This window comes from Ambystoma mexicanum, chromosome 8, assembly GCF_040938575.1.
Source record: "Ambystoma mexicanum isolate Mex_15411 chromosome 8, UKY_AmexF1_1, whole genome shotgun sequence".
NCBI classification, from domain to species: domain Eukaryota; kingdom Metazoa; phylum Chordata; class Amphibia; order Caudata; family Ambystomatidae; genus Ambystoma; species Ambystoma mexicanum.
The window spans coordinates 631,326,119-631,341,773 of NC_090929.1; the positions used below are offsets into that span (position 1 = coordinate 631,326,119).

General features: G+C 50.0%; 1 protein-coding gene across 3 annotated transcripts in view; it reads left to right on the forward strand.

Annotated features, from left to right (window-relative positions):
- The first annotated feature begins 4,811 nt into the window (after positions 1 to 4,811).
- The window catches only part of LOC138472257 (alkaline phosphatase, tissue-nonspecific isozyme-like), a 472,404-nt gene continuing 461,560 nt past the window's right edge, over positions 4,812 to 15,655 (forward strand). Inside the window, exon 1 of one of the 3 annotated variants that reach the window (XM_069610359.1) lies at positions 4,812 to 4,949. The gene's annotated coding sequence lies outside the window, so the exon portion shown is untranslated. Of the gene's footprint in view, positions 4,950 to 5,384; positions 5,809 to 6,810; positions 6,950 to 15,655 lie in introns of those variants that run through there. The other 2 variants (XM_069610357.1, XM_069610360.1) reach the window with 2 other exon arrangements.

Genomic DNA, 15,655 nt, shown 5'->3' on the forward strand with positions numbered 1-15,655 from the left:
TGATGTGTCACTATGTCGGGGTACATCATGCAGGTGATGTCACATGTGGAGGGGGCTGCCTTCAGTGTGTGGTCACGGGTGATGGGGGCTGGGGTATCCCTTGTGGAGGGGGCTGCATGCAGGGTGGGATCACACGTGATGGGGTATCCCATGTGGATGGGACTGCCTGCAGGGTGGGGTCATGGGTGATGGGGGTTGGGGTATCCCATGTGAAGGAGGTTACCTGCAAGTGGGGTCATGGGTGATGGGGCTGGGCTATCCCATGTGGAGGAGACTGCCTGCAGGGTGGGGTCATGGGTGATGGGCTGGGGCATCCCATGGGGCTGCCTGCAGGGTGGGGTGATGGGGGTTGGGTATCCCATGTGGAGGGGGCTACCTGCAGGGTGGGGTCACGGGTGATGGGGGCTGGGGTATCCCATGTTCCCATGTGGAGGGGACTGCCTGCAGGGTGGGGCACGGGTGATGGGCTGGGGCATCCCATGTGCGTGGGGCTGCCTGCAGGTGGGGTCACGGGTGATGGGTGCTGGGGTATCCCATGTGGAGGCGGCTGCCTGCAGGGTGGGGTCACGGGTGATGGGGGCTGGGGTGTCCCATGTGGAGGGGGCTGCCTGCAGGGTGGGGTTACGGGTGATGGGGGCTGGGGTATCCCATGTGGAGGGGGCTGCCTGCACGGTGGGGTCACAGGTGATTGGCTGAGGTATCCCATGTGGAGGGGGCTGCCTGTAGGGTGGGGTCATGGGCAATGTGGGCTGGGGCATCCCATGTGGATTGGGCTGCCTGCAGGTTGGAGTCACGGGTGATGGGGGTTTGGGTATCCCATGTGGAGGGGGATGCCTGCAGGGTGGGGTCATAGGTGTTGGGGTATCCCATGTAGAGGGGGCTGCCTGCAAGGTGGGGTCACGGTGTTGGGCTGGGGTATCCCATGTGGAGGGGGCTGCATGCAGGGTGGGGTCACGGGTGATGGGGGTTGGGGTATGCGATGTGGAGGGAGCTGCCTGCATAGTGGGATCAATGGTGATGGGGTTGGGGCATCCCATGTGGAGGGTGCTGCCTGCAGGGTGGGGTCAATGATGATGGGCTGGGGTATCCCATGTGGAGGGGGTTGCCTGCAGGCTGGGGTCATGGGTGATGGGCTGGGATATCCCATGTGGAGGGGGCTGCATGAAGGGTGTGGCAATGGGTGATAGGGGTTGGGGTATCCCACCTGGAGGGGCTGCCTGCAGGGTGGGGTCACAGGTGATGGGGTATCCCATGTGGAGGGGGCTGCCTGCAGGGTGGGGTCACGGGTGATGGGGGTTGAGGTATCCCATGTGGAGGAGGCCGCCTGCAGGGTGGGGTCACGGTTATGGGCTAGGGTATCACATGTGGAGGGGCTGCCTGTTAGGTGGGGTCATAGTTGATGGGGGTTGGGGTATCCCATGTGGAGGGGTGTGCCTGCAGGGTGGGTTCACGGGTGATGGGGGTTGGGATATCGCATGTGGAGGGGGCTCCCTGCAGGGCGGGGTCACGGGTGATGGGGCTGGGGTATCCCATGTGGAGGGGGATGCCTGCAGGGTGGGGTCAAGGGTGATGGGCTGGGGTATCCCATGTGGAGGGGGCTGCCTGCAGGGTGGGGTCATGGGTGATGGGGGTTGGGGTATCCCATGTGGAGGGGGCTACCTGTAGGATGGGGTCACGGGTGATGGGGGCTGGGGTATCCCATGTGGAAGGGACTCCCTGCAGGGTGGGTTCACAGGTGATGGGCTGGGGCATCCCATGTGGATGGGGCTGCCTGCAGGGTGGGGTCACGGGTGATGGGGGCTGGGGTATCCCGCATGGAGGGGGGTGCCTGCAGGGTGGGGTCACAGGTGATGAGGGCTGGGGTATCCCATGTGGAGGGTGCTGCCTGCAGGGTGGGGTCACGGGTGATGGGGTATCCCATGTGGAAGGGACTGCCGGGTGATGGGGATTGGGGTGGGGGTGTGCTATCTGGAGGGCACTGCATGCCGCGGATTGCAAGGTTTTAGGGTGCCATTTGGCTAGTGGTGGGCCAGGACTTGCGTGGGAGAGCACATGTTTTCTATGGGGGGCACAAGGGGTTTGCAGGGTGTTTTCACGTGATTACACTGGGGTGCAGGCAGTTATTGCATAGTATTTTAGTGTTTTTGTGCGATTACCCTGGGGTGTGCGGATAGGGATCGCAGGTGTTTTCATGTGATTACGCTGGGGTGCGGCCGGGGATTGCAAGATGTTTTTGCGCGATTACGCTGGGGTGCGGACGGGTATCGCGGGGTGTTTTTGTGCATTTACCATGGGGTGTGGCCTGGGATTGCAAGCTGTTTTTGCATGATTATGCTGGGGTAAGGACAGGGTTCGTTGGGTGTTTTCTCACAATTATGCTGGGGTGTGGCCGGGGATTACGAGCTGTTTTCGGTGATTATGCTGGGGTGCAAACGGAGATCGCGGTGTGTTTTTGCGCGTTTACCATGGGGTGCGGCCAGGGATTGCGACTTGTTTTTTGCACGATTACACTGGGGTGCGGTTGGGGTTCGCAGTGTTTTTTCAGGCAATTACGCTGGGGTGCGGTCGGGGATTGCGAGGTGTTGGCGTGCGATTTGGCCTGGGGGGGTCTGTATGCTGGCCCAGGGATGGCGCAGAGGCTTGCGCTGTGTTGGGCATTTCACTTGCTTTTTACTGTGTTGGGTGCGTGTTGGGAGCGTTACTCGCACAGCTTGCTGTTACTTGTGCGATGGCTACTGACGCTTCTGGGAATCCATGAATACGTGTGCCGCGCACATTTTTCTCTGGGGCTGGGGTATCCCATGTGGAGAGGGCTGCCTGCAGGGTGGGGTAACGGGTGATGGGGGCTGGTGTATCCCATGTGGAGGGGGCTTCCTGCAGGGTGGGGTCACGGTGATGGGGGCTGGGGTATCCCAAGTGGAGGGGGCTGCTTGCAGGTTGGTCAGGTGATGGGGGCTGGCATATCCCATGTGGAGGGGGCTACCTGCAGGGTGCGGTCATGGGTGATGGGGGTTGGGTGTCCCATCTGGAGGAGGATAAATGCCATAGATTGCAAGGTTTTGGAGCGCCATTTGACTGGTGGCAGGCCAGGCCTTGCGTGCGAGGGCACGTGTTTTCTCTGGGGGGCGCAAGGGGTTCGTGGTGTGTTTTCACATGATTACGGTGGGGTGCAGGCAGGGATTGCAAGGTGTTTTCGTGCGATTACGCTGGGGTGCGGAAAGGGACGCAGGGTGTTTTCGCAAAATTATGCTGGGGTGTGGAGGGGATTGCAAGCTGTTTTCACGCGATTATTCTGGGGTGCGGACGGGGATCGCAGGGTGTTTTCACGCAATTACGCTGGGGTGCGGCCGGGGATTGCAAGCTCTTTTTTGTACAATTACGCTGGGGTGCGGACGGGGATTGTAGGGTGTTTTTCGCACGTTTACCATGGTGTGCGGCCGGGGATTGCGAGCTGTTTTCACGCGATTACGCTGGGGAATGTATGGGAATCGCGGGGTGTTGGTGTGTGATTTGGCCTGTGTGGTCTGTAAGCTGGCCCAGGGATGGCGCAGAGGCTTAAGCCGTGTTGGGCATTTTACTTGCTTTTTACTGTGCTGGGAGCGTGTTGGGGGCGTTACTGGCACAGCTTGCTGTTACTTGCGCGACGGCTACTGATGCCTCTGGGAATCCATAAATACGCATGCCGCGCAAACATTTTTCTGCGCCAGCCCTGGCGCAGGCTCCTTCTCGATGCGCGGCCCTTGTGCCTTTTATGCCCCAGATTCTATGAATCAGGCCCTATATGCGTATCCAATATAAAACATTTCTACTCCATTGACATGTTCAAAAGTGCAACACTGTATACAATATATAATATTTATACTGCATGACCTTTCTATTACAGACGAGTTGACATACATTACAAGTTTATTTTATATATTTGACAAATGTGCGTGTAATTTGTATATGACGGCATGTTATTCAGTCGGGATGTGTTCTACATGTAAAGTAAAGCAGTGCCCTCAACTGCAGACAGTTGTCCTTGGAGGATGACTGATTGGCCCATTCCCCCTTAGGCCTCAAACCCACGAAATAGTCGATACAATAAAATAAAATAGCCACCTTTGCTAGTAATTAAGTGGTCGCTTAAATTCTAAATATTATTCTAATGCAATGAAATAATGAAGACATGAAAGAATAATCCTAGCCATTTCTCTTGAACACGTTCCTGCTGCTAGCAGAGGCCGAATTTGTGGGTGTGCCAGCCACGTTAGTATGTTTAAATAAAGCCCCGTAGTGGCAAGCGAGAGTATGTTTGTCCTATTTGCCCACGAGTGCATAATAGCGCAGCATTTAAGGGATACTTATTTTGAAATAGTTTGGCTTTGCTAATGGTGATCGGAGGATTTCGCCCCCTTTCTCCACCACCATCGCCCATCACTCGCCCACCAGCTGTGTGATAGCAACAGGGCTCTATCCCTGGAACCACCCTGTGCAAGGGAGGATTCTGATTTTGCAAATGAATTGGAAAGCATTTTAGGGAGATGTGTGGGGAGCTCAGATGAATCTGTGCTTAATTATGAGAGAGGTCAGTCAGCATCACGGAAAGTCGGGGACGGAACGGGGGAGAAGGACGGACATTCCGATAGACCGGAATTTTCTGATTAAACGCGGATCATTGAACGGCTGAACCTCGTCGAGTGTTTGTGCATTCGCGGCCCCTGCTCTGCCTCTCTGACTGCCCCCCTGCCCAAGGAGCGCGGCGCCCCTCTCAACTGAACCAAAAGTCCATCCCTCACACATCCGAGGGGCTCCCCGGCCGCTGCCAGCTGCGCGAGAAATGAATGCCTGCGCGGAATGTGGGTAGATAATAGGGAGAGGGGGAGGGGAGGCCACCATTCGAGTCCAAGACAGCCCAAGCTTGGAAACTTAGCTCCAGGGAGCCGGAGGAGAGAGAGAGAGAGAGAGAGGTACGTGTTTTCTATTACCTATTTTCATGCAGACCGGCGGAGCTGAATCCGCGACCTGGGGAGGGCACCGTGCTGAAGTCAACCAACGCATCCCCCAATTACCAAGGGGATGAGCTGTAGCGCCTAGTTACCTTTCCTGTGAGCAGAGGAGGCGCTTTGTTCGCCTATAATATATTAAAGTATTTAAGTACAGGTTTTCATAGCGGCGAATCTTTCTGTGCACCTTCAATGAGACGTGCTTGCTATTCTATGCATTTCAGGGAGATCCGGGGCTAAAAGCAGCACCAGGGAGACTTGGCGTGCGTGTGCAACCTCACAGCACGTTTCCTGGGGGGAGGGGAGGATGGGTTTGGGGGGTGGAGGCAGTGTGGCTGCGAGGAGGTATCCTGCACTCCACTCCGCTGTTAAAAGTCACTGCAGGGGGGACTTGAAGATAAGTCAGCTGAAGCGAGGGGGCTGTCGGGAAACTTGCGGAGGGTCGGGGCAGGGCAGAGAACTTCCAGGAGCTCACGGACTAGTGCGGAGAACTCTCATCGGGGCCGAGACTCGAAAACTGTCAGAGGTACCAAAGGGGCAGAACTCTCAAAGAAAGCGGAGTTGAACTCACATCAGCACATACCTAAGGCGGGCAGCTCACAGCAGCAGAGGAACTCTGAGCAGCGCACCAGGTGAACTCACGAGGACCGAGTAGTCAACGGAGAACTCCCCAAGCATTGACCTCGCCGGCGCCTCATCAAGGAACTCGCTGCAGCCCCGCCGCCACGGGGGTCTCGCGACAGCTTCTCCGGTAGAGCGCTGTCCTTGGTTACAGCGAGGACCAAAACACCTGCCTGTGTCCTGTCCGCTTTGGAAGAGCACGGTAAAGTAGTGTTATTCTGCCTTAGTAGTGTTTCATTTCTAAGGCTAAGAGCTATCCCACTTTGTGTTTGTGGGGCAAATCTGAAATGCCTGTTTTGTCAAGTCTCCGAATTTCTACTAGCTGAAATGCAGGAGTTCTGACTGTAAGGGAGGGCTGGGATGCACCCGGGGTTCTGCTGCGTCAAGTCAGCACACCTATGCCTCAAGGAGCACTCCCTCATGCGCCTCTCTTGTTCCTTTTGGGCCAGTGGTGTTCAAACCTTTTTATGCTGAACACCCATGGATGGTAAAATATTTTTGCTGCAAATATTGTATACATTTTTTTTTTACCCAGAAGTCAAAGTGTAATTTAAAACGAGCCACCCCAAACACTGGCTCTTATTGCATGCTTGATTGCTTATCATTTTTTTGATTGTCCGTTAATAGTTCCTAAAAAGTAACGGGTCGAGTATATTGGCTTCCCTATGATGCACACGTGCAGTGCAGGTAAATTACCAGCAGAGGCCGTCGCTCTATAACAAAACCCACCCACCTTCTGATCTCTGCAAACGCCCAGCGCCTGCAGCTACTCTCTCCGTTGTGTTAATGTTTAAGAGCAGCATATGCGATAGCCAAGTGGGCGCCGCTTCCGTGTGTACCTGCAGCAGGTCACAGGCTCAGTGGCGTATCCAGGGAGTGGTCCGGGGTGGCACGTGCTACCCCTGGGATTTGATTGGCCACCCAATGTGCCACCCATTATGTGCGAGTTGCTCGCACTTAATGCTACCACTGCATACGTCAGTGCCCCACTCGTGCCAACCGAGTCGTGAGTCTCTGGACACGCCACTGCACTTAGGAAGACTAGAGCTGGGTCATTCCTGCCGGCTCACTCTTTCAGCTTAGTTAGATTGATCAGGTGATGCTGAATAGGGTGATAGATACTTTAGGCTGCTAGATGATGCCGGGTCACCTCTAGGACACCGTAGTCCAGGAATGTGCCTTTTCATGCATGGCCCTGACCATCCGGGAGGTGCTTATCCAGTCCTATTTTGTGAAGAAGAAAAAACCCTGACTGGCCTTCCATCTCCGGAATGGAACGGGGCATGTTGGCTGTTTGCATTTCTTTTGTTGATTTTATGGACCGAGGCTACAACTCTCAGCGTGTAAGTAACGCACAAATAAGCCGGGTCTGCGAATGGGTTCCCTGAGTTATGGTTTTATTGTTATTGTGTTTATAGGGTGCAAACCTAGCTTCAGGAAGCAACAGATCGCTTTGCAATCCTAGGAGAAGAATACAGCGAAGGAAGCAGGTCAGCAGGGAGGGAGGAGGCGGGCAAGTTGGCAGCAAGGGCTCTCTAAACAACCGGAGAGGGAACAGTGGGGAGCGAATCACCCAGTCTCACGTAGGAAGGGGAGGTGCAGGTGTACTATAGACCTAGGCTGGGAAGGAGCCACTCCTCAGTATTGCTAGCCCCTATTACGCAAAAAGAAATATTATTTCTAATTATGGTCCAGGGCAAAATAATAAAATCCTGTGAATTCATGGGCTTGTGTGTGCACACAAATTCCTGTCCAGTGGTCGGCAGCCTTTGGCTCTCCAGATGTTTTGGACTACAACTCCCATCACCCGTAGCCAGCATAATTAATAGTGAGGGATAATGGGAGTGGTAGCTGTAAATGACAGACAAGTCACAGGTTGTAGACCCCTGCATATCTGGACAGCAGGTCACATTAAAGGTCAGTTCCCTACAAAGTGTTGCTCGGCCATGCCAACTTTATCTGTCCCATTCAGGAGAGGCTAGTCCAGTCCTGGTTTTAACTTTGCATTCTGGGACTTGTAGTCCTGGTTGTATAATGGAAAAACTCAGCACTAAAAGTCCCAGAATGTAAAGTTAAAACCAGGACTGGGCTAGCCTCTCCTGAATAGGACGAATGTTGACACGTTTGCTCTGAGCTCATACATAGGATTCATTTGGTGGGGATTGGAAGGGGAGCGGAGCACAGTGACCCTAATGTGTTCTCGCATGTCAAGTGCAATTCCTTCTGCCAGCCATCCTTGTCCTCCCCACTCCCTCCGCCCCCTTTTTTAAATTGGCTATTCTGCCATTTGATGTTTTGCTCTTCTGCTGGAAAGTAAAAAGCAAGAAGGGGTCTAAATGAATTACCCTCTCTCTGCAGTGCTGGACATGGCAAAAAAGTGCATAGGGAATAAAAAGGGGCCGGGAGGCGGTGGGGCCAAGGGGAGAGGCCATAGGGCCAGGCCATGTATCAGAGCATCTCTTCATATTATATGATCTGATATGATAGTTTATTTATATAGCGCCTATAGACAATGTGTTTCAAAGCGCTTCAAGGCAAGGGAGGAAAGCAGGGAAAATACAATGACATTCTTACAGGCCATGAACAGTAAGGATGTGAAATTAACTATCGTACTCGGTCTGATGACATTTCAGATAGTGCAAGAGCTAAGACATAGATAAGGAAGGGTGGGGGAGAGTGGGGAGGAATTGGAAACAGACAGGCAAGCCTCAGAAAAACAAAAGCTGAGGGAGAGGGGTACAGAAAGGGGGGAGAAACAAAACAAGCGATTATCCTACTAGGCCTGATGACATTGTAGGTAGTGCTGGGGTGGGGGGACAAATAAGGGTAGAGGGGAGGAGACAGACAAGGTTGCTATCATACTAGGTTCAGGGACACTTCTGATAGAGTAAGTGCATAGAAGAAAGTAAGGGGAGGAGGGGAGGAGAGAACAGAGAGTAAACAGTCAAAAAGAGTGGAGAAGCAAGAGGGCAGAGCGAATACAATTGCAGAAGTCAGTAGTAACACATAATGTTGCATAGCCAGGAACAAAGATGCAAAGGAAGTCCAGCATGAGAGTTGAGGAAGGGTGACGCACCGTGAATCAATGAAGTCCATAAAAGTCAAATCCAGCATTGGTCACAAGATGGTGATGGGGAAACCAGAATGTATCAGGACACATTCCTGCAGAAGTAGGCTGGAGGGGTGAGGGGAGGGTGAGCAGGGTAGAGGAATCAAACAAAACGGGCAACACATGTGTGTTTCAAATCGCTCAAGAGTTCATTGAACCCAAGCCTGGCGATTACAAGCAAAGAGCATTATGGGAACATATGAATACCCACAATTTTAAATTTTAAGCATGTCTGATAGTGATTCAGCAAGAAACCCTACTGAGTGAATAATGGAAAGTGGACTCTACTCTTTTCATTTGTCACAATACTCACTCTAACAAAATAGTCTATGTAAATTGCAAGCCATATCTACGAATTTGGACAGCTGCTAAACAGTATGTGAGGCTTTGCCTGTTTCTGCAGACAGTCTGCTGGGCATGCCATAGCTATGCTAGGAACAGATCTGGATGTCTTTTGGGCTAGCCCCTAGACCTCGGTAGCACCCCTCGGGCAGGCCATCTTATGCACTTTTGGGGCATGGACATCTTTGGAGCCCCCTCCACTGGACCAAAGGAGGTTGATATGCTATTTGCCAGCTCAAAATAAGCATGGCAAACCCCCTTTCAGCCTCCTTACCCTCTTCATTTTTGCTGTAATCATAATGATAAACAAGTAGCATTTCAAGGGCAACATTATCAGTCTAAAACAAAGGTAGAAACACACATTTCTGACACCTCTAAAAAGTTTTATCAGCTACACCTCCTCAGAGGTACTGTACCTTTTCTCACTTCCCCCAGCGTCTCATTGTCTCCAGAGCCCTGGTTCTCTCCAGGCTGGACTATTGCAACAACCTCTTCCTCAACATCCCTTCTTCTGCCCTGCGCCCTCTGCAACGCATCCAGAACAGAACCGCAAAACTTATCCTTGGCCTCAAGCCAGAGATCGCATCTCACCGGCACTGAAATCCCTTCACTGGATCCCTGTGGCTGCAAGGATCAAGTTCAAAACCATCTGCATTGTCCATAAGGCTTTCTGAGGCCTGGGACCTACCTACCTACCCGCAACGCTGCCAACCTACATACTGTCCCTCAGAAGCCCTCCCCTCATCTACCTCCAACCTTCTGCGAGTGAGCCAGTTCTCCAAGCAGAGATTTGGAGGAAGATCTTTATGCTCAGCAGGTGCCTCCCCTTGGAAAAGCCTCCCTGCCGCCCTCTGTCTTCAGCCTGATCTTCTTAAATTTCAGAAACTCCTCAAGACCTTCCTCTTCTCCTCTTCCTTCTCCCTCCCTCTAACCTGCTAACCTAGTTCTCTGCTCTTTCCCTCTCTCCCTCCTCTTTCTTACAGCTTGCTGACTGGCCGCCTGGTATACCTCAGAGTCCCACAGTTCATGGCACCCCTGCCAGTGCTCTTTCACGCTTGCCTTAGATCCTTACACAGGGCCGTCCTTTCACCAAAATGCCAGGGGAAGTGGAAGTGACATCACACGACCCTTGACCTCTGATGACCTCACATGAAGTGATGTCATTTGACCCCCACCCCAAAGTGACATCATGGGAAGTGATGGAACACGACCGTTCACCCCTTGACAAAACAGGAAGTGGCATCACATAGCATTGTTTCTAAGTAGACTGTGAAAAAAATGGGTTACGATATCACTGTAAAGTGATTAAACATTTGTACAAGAATTGATCACCATATGTATCTTTAATATCTGTGCGTATAGGCCCATATTACCAAATTACTGTGAATGCAAGCAGACGTCCAAGGCCAAACGATAATTATGTGTTATTATATAGCACTTATGCTTAAGTGCTTCATATAGAACAAATATACATACAATATTACCCAACCACTGTTGGTACTCATTTATCAACCTCAGCAGGATGAAAGGCTGAGTTTACCTTGCCGGGAGTCGAACCTGCAACCTGCAGATCACACACACATTGCAGCAGTGAGCAGTCAACCCACTGAGCCATTTTAACAGCTATAGATAACAGAAAAACAGCCACTCCAGAAACAATGAGCCACATGCTGCCGGCCTCAGCCCAGAAGCCTCAATTCGATTTTTTTAAAGGTTGTTTACATTTTTTTTTATTTTTTTTTATGGTTAGCAAGGGAGACCACAAGGGTAGCAAGGGAGACCTCAGGGGTCGCAGGTGCGACCTCTGGAGACCCCTAAATGACATCCCTGGCCCTACACCCCACACACATTCACTGCAATTGAGAAACAACCCAAGAGAGGGGCTCTCTTTGCACTTACCCCAGTCTCCAATGACTGGTTGCACTTGGCCCCCCCCTCCCTATGACCGTCTGCGCACTTGCACGATCCATACGCACCATGCCTGATAATCATCTGTCTCTTCTCCCTTGTCTTCACTCCTTAATTGCACTGGTAAAACTGTAGAATCGCTGTCAGGCCTATTTGCTCTATATCAAACTGTTAAAAGTATTTTACACACTTACTCTGCCTGTGCAGACTATTATTGTCTCAGAATTTCAAGGGCTCTGAGCGACTGTTGTTTTTCCCCAATGTCCCCACCCTCCTTGAACACTTTGAAAGACATACTTTTGTATAGGCACTTTATATATGAGCAATACCATACCAGGTACTTGTGTTCTAGCGTAGGTACAGTAAACATTTAATCAAAAATGGCCACAAGGAAGGTATATCGGACACAGTATAATTGCAGGTCACAGATCGTATGAAAAAGAGGCCCATAATCCAGAATAGACAAGCGACTCAGATTAGCTGCCTCATAGAACGCAAAAGTGCTCACTCATAGATACAGGTGACCAATGGGAAGCAAGGAGAAAGCTACACATACCATAGCATAGAGAGTGGATGACGATTTGAAGACAGCAGAAAGGTGTCTGTATCCAAAACGGAGTGAGATTAGAAGAGAGACATGGTTATCAAGTAGTGTTGCATTTGAGAGCAAACAAGAGGCTCTGGTGTGCAATATATCAATGCTCACTATTATAGCAACACTGTATATAGCCAGTGAAACCATGAGTGAATCTTTTTTAAAGATCATACCCCGAGAACGAAATCACTCTGAAGGACTAACAATTTGAAATGTTTTAGGGACTGGCAATTCTGACAGGTGGGGCAATACAAATGAGATGCCCAGGATCACAGATTTGTTAAAAGGTGATACTGCGATTCATACCCTCTCTGCAATGTCTGCACTTTACCACTTTCTTTTCTAGTTCTTCCTGAACTAAAGGAATTACATTTTACAGAACTGAATTAGAAAATATGCAAATCATATGACCCAGCACAAACCTTTTCATAGAAGACAGCACAATACTATCAGTGATAAAAGATTTGTTCAATATCACTGTATCGTCTGCTGGCAACGCAAGGATTCACGCATGAACACTTTGCTTACTCAGTGTGGAATTTGTATAATCACCTATGTGGGCTAACACTTTGTTTGTCATTGGAGGTGCCTGCCTAGGTTTTACAACACCCCATCTGAACAAACATATTTCTAGACCTTCACCATACTGATGCTATTTTAGTTTCTATAGCAAGCGCTATCTGGTGTAGGTACATCAGTGATGATGAAACCCGGTGTGGTAAAAATCAAAGTACATATACTTGCAGGCTTATCAACATCATACATTGGAAAGACTGAGTCCGCCTTGCTGGAATTTGGTACCGTAATCTTGCATATGAATGCACATCTCTGCAATGAGTGCTTTGCACACTGAGCTATCCTCTGAACCATTGCGATACTCAAATGTATCAATATCCATTTCAAATTTGGCTATTACAAATGATCACTATAATCCCTACAGAAAGATGAGAATGCTACGGGTGTTGTGCCGCACAAACTATGTATACAACAGTGACAGTATAAAGCATTAACCCCTTAACTGCCAGGCTATTATGCAATTCTATGCAAAAAGGACGAGCATACTCGTCCTTTGCACTTAAGATGAAAAGATTGGAGCAGAATGTGCTTGTCCGCAATGGCAGGCAATATGTTTAGAGCCTCAGCAGCATGCCATAAAATATCTTGACGTGTGATGTTTAATTTTGGTGACTAATGTAAACTGACTTCTTTCAATCAGGCTGCACTTTGGGGCCCCCCTCCAAGGTGGGGGCCTGGGGCAAGTGCCCCTTTTGCCCTCCCATAAAGATGTCTCTGAGTAGCAATGATTACATATAGTGTGTACACCAGTATGTAGAAGTCTTTTCTCTTGTTAATGATTACAAAATGTGCAGCCAACACTGACAGGAAGGACTTTTAAGGAGCAATAATGACATTCAATGAGGACACCAGAATCAGGAAGGCTTTTTTACAGCGGCAGTAATGTCATATATTGTGGGCACAGTCATCATGAAGCTTTGCTTTACAGGGTCAGTGCTGGCCGAGGCAGCACGAACATATGTATCAGGAAAGCTTTTTTACAGCGGCAGTAATGTCATATATTGTGGGCACAGTCATCATGAAGCTTTGCTTTACAGGGTCAGTGCTGGCCGAGGCAGCATGAACATATGTATCAGGAAGGCTTTTTTACAGCGGCAGTAATGTCATATATTGTGGGCACAGTCATCATGAAGCTTTGCTTTACAGGGTCAGTGCTGGCCGAGGCAGCATGAACATATGTATCAGGAAGGCTTTTTTACAGCGGCAGTAATGTCATATATTGTGGGCACAGTCATCATGAAGCTTTGCTTTACAGGGTCAGTGCTGGCCGAGGCAGCACGAACATATGTTGTGAAATGCTCTTATGTACTTTTGGTGACATAGTATATTTTTTTTCTTCTAATTTTACTCTATACCAATGTTTGTAAATTGTAAGGTGTTTTCCCCATTTCTTTGCAAAACATGTGCTGTGAAATTACACAATTTTAACACAATATTTAAAATATGTTCTATGTGGAAAGAACCCACCACCCCCCTTCCTCAGACCCGTCCAACTTGGTTGGGCTCGCTTGCTACACTGAGTCGCTCACATACTTTCATGGGATATATGTACGCCCCACCATTAAAAAAAAAAAAAAAAAACACCAGCCGCCAAAGAAAACCAAGCTCCTCCTTGTTGCCCCTCCCTTCTCTGTTTCTGTGTGTCCTGGGATAACCCTCTTATATGTCGGGGTTGTCCTTAGTTCTTCAGGGCTCCCCCTTAGTTTCAAGGGCACTTCTTTGCTTTCCTGGGCCTTTCTTGTGTTCTGTACCCTCCGGGGTTTCCTTGAAGCATACATCTTTTCCAGGGCAACTTTTTGTGTTTTGGTGTTTCGTTTGACGCGTTTTTGGATCCCTTTGCCTGTTCATCACTCTGTGTTCCAGGTTCCTCTTTGTGTTTACTAGCTAGGAGTCTGCTCCGTGATCCACTTTGTCTTTCCCGGGTTCCCTTTTCACTTTTCCTGGATCACCGTTTGCGTTGGAAGATCTGTGTGTGCTGTTGTCCCTGGGTCTCTCTTTCTTTTCCGGCGTGCCCCCATTTGCATTCCGCGAGCTTCCTTTTAGTTGCCTCCATCCTCTCTGGTGAGGATCCCAGCTTTTTCTGTTCCCCCTCCTTTTCCCCGCTCTGTGTGCCTGGCTCTCTGCCCCGGCCACAGCATCTCTCCAGCTGAGCTGGCTCTCTTGCCAGCTACTCTCCTTTCATTTCTGGGATTCAATTATTTATATTGCACACACCGCAAACCGGATTGCCTCAGGGGGCACCGAGACTGGCCATGAGAGGGGAAGCAGCGACGGGTGGCGAGTTCAGTAAAAAAAAAAAGGACATCTAATAGATTTCCGGAGTTCCATGGGACTCTCTGTTCCTATCACAGATAAACCTGTGCCTGTGTAGCGACAAGAGGGTGCCAGCGAGTCCCAGCCTCATGGATCCTAGTGTCTGAGCAGGGATGTACGCCATCTTTCATATGGAGCAGCGGGCCTGATCCAACAGTCTGTCCTTCGGAAGCCCAGCGTTTTTATATCGAGATGATTAGAAGTCCTCGGGGACTTCACACTGTCCCTCTTGCCCCCCCCCACCGTTCGCCCACCTGGACATGCCCTCTCGTCACTTTGGTGGATTTTCTGAAGCTTTCTTGCAGTCTCTGGGATGCATATGTGAGCTTAGGCCACCACTCATTGGTGTGTCTTAGTCGGGCGACCATCTATAAGAACACGGTTCCTCACTCTCCCTCTTTTCTTCATGTATGGAGCACAGCGCTCTAGACTTCTGTTTGTCACCTCGGGGTCCCTATAAGCTCGCAGGGCTAGGGTTCCAACAAGTTAATTTAAAAGGGTCCTGAGCCTTTGGTGCAACCTTTGACCCAGGTGATGTCATGGGAATTGGCCTCACAGCCCGCGCCTGTGGGTGTCAGCTGGCTAGATTTAGTGTTTTCGCGACAGTTTATTTTCCACAAGAGTGACGAATAGAAGATTGTCAATCAATCATAACCGCTAGAATTGCTGTGGGCAACTTTACAGATCACACCTTGGTAGCAGGGTCAAGACTTGATTAACTCTGCCTGGTGCCCTTCTGTAATGGGGCCAATGCCACCTTATGATGGTTTTTTGGGGTGCAGAAAGTAAGGGGTGCTAAGATTAAATCGGGCTGCCAGACTCCTTCTACAGTCAAGGCCCAGGAAGTCTCCATCGCCAACCAAATGTTGCAGTATTTATTAGTTTCCTGTTAGAGTGTCCTGTGGCTCACAAATAATGGCAACTATACAAAAAGTGGACAAGGACTGGGGCTTTACCATGAGGCAAAATGCCTTCTTTGTTATTTGATCAAAAAGTGAATTTCAACATTGAGGCATAGAGTAAACCACTGGAAGTGGCTACTTATCACAAAATATACATTCCTTCTTTTTTTCATTGATCTAAAATAGCCCGGACATGTAGCTCATATCAAAATCGACACTGTTACGGACACCCGGGTACTATCATGCATATAGATCAATGAGGTAGGATATAAGCTAGCAAACCTGATTTCTAAAACAACATCTG